Source organism: Neomonachus schauinslandi, chromosome 14 (genome assembly GCF_002201575.2).
Source record: "Neomonachus schauinslandi chromosome 14, ASM220157v2, whole genome shotgun sequence".
In the NCBI taxonomy this organism is placed as follows: Eukaryota; Metazoa; Chordata; class Mammalia; order Carnivora; family Phocidae; genus Neomonachus; species Neomonachus schauinslandi.
This window is the reverse complement of record NC_058416.1, coordinates 36609917-36611187: the sequence shown is the minus strand read 5'-3', so window position 1 is coordinate 36611187 and position 1271 is coordinate 36609917. Positions and strand designations below refer to the sequence as shown.

General features: G+C 44.5%; 1 non-coding gene across 1 annotated transcript; it reads right to left on the bottom strand.

Annotated features, from left to right (window-relative positions):
* Nucleotides 1-1161: 1161 nt before the first annotated feature.
* Nucleotides 1162-1271, bottom strand: LOC123326661. Its single transcript, XR_006541236.1, has one exon. It is a non-coding gene; the product is annotated as a U6 spliceosomal RNA (small nuclear RNA).

The window sequence follows — 1271 nt, the reverse complement described above, 5'->3', positions numbered from 1 at the left end:
AGATTTTATTTATTTATTCAACAGAGAGAGACACAGCGAGAGTGGGAACACAAGCAGGGGGAGTGGGAGAGGGAGAAGCAGGCTTCCCGCTGAGCAAGGAGCCCGATGCGGGGCTCGATCCCAGGACCCTGAGATCACGACCTGAGCCAAAGGCAGACACTCAACGACTGAGCCACCCAGGCGCCCCTCTAGTTTTATTTTTGACCCCTTCAACTTCCTCTCCTTCCAGTATGATTTTGCAGCAAACCCTTATTGAGCCCCTGCTCTGTGCCAGGCCCTGGGCTGGGGGTCCATGTACAGAGCAGCCAAAAAGTCCTGCTGCCAGGTGGTCACATTCAGGAGGGGAACAGGTAAATGGTGAATGAATAATAATTTCAGAGAGTGAGGTTACAATGACAATAATAAAAACCAATTATGGCAGAGAGTGACTTGATGGGCAAGGGTGTATGTATTGGGGGAGAGTTTATTCCAGTAGTGAAGGAAGGCCTCTTGAGGGGGTGATATTTGAGGTGATCTTGGAATGATGAGGAAAAGCAGCCATGGGAAGGATGGCTACTTGAAATCACGAGTGCCGTCTGGGCCGCCCTGCGGCAGAGAAGACAAGTTGCAATGCAAGTAGAGATGCTGAGGAGGCATCTGGATACAGGAGTGTGGTGTTGAGGCGAGAGAAGAACTGAAGGGAAGTGTGCTGGGGGGCAGGGGAAGTAGGCGTGCGTGCACATACAGTGCATCTCTCCTCTTTTCTGCTGTATTGGTTACGGAAGCAGATGAAGAATCCAGAAACAGATGCAGCGATGTTAAAAAGCTTCTATGTGATAAACTGGCATTTCACCTATGCCATGGGGTTATGAAGACTGTATGAGTTACAAGTAAGATGCTTAGAAAAGTGCCTGCCACATATTCAGTGTCCGTTACATTTTTTTAAACTTCAATTCCAATAGCAAAAGAGTAATTTACCTATTAAGAGATATCCACATAACTTGCTAACCATCTAGAAAAATGTGTCAGATCTCTACCCTATACTTAAGTAAAAATACATTTCGTATTGATTAAAGATGTGCATGGAAGAAATTAAACTAGAAAAGTATAAGAAAAAGATTTGGATGAATCGTTAGTTGTCTAGTCTTGGCATAAACGAGGCTTTTTTATTTTATTATTTTTAAATTTTTTTTTAAGAGCTTTACAAATTTGCATGTCATCCTGGCACAGGGGCCATGCTAATCTGCTCTGGATCCTTCCAATTTTAGTATATGTGCTGCCAAAGCAAGCGC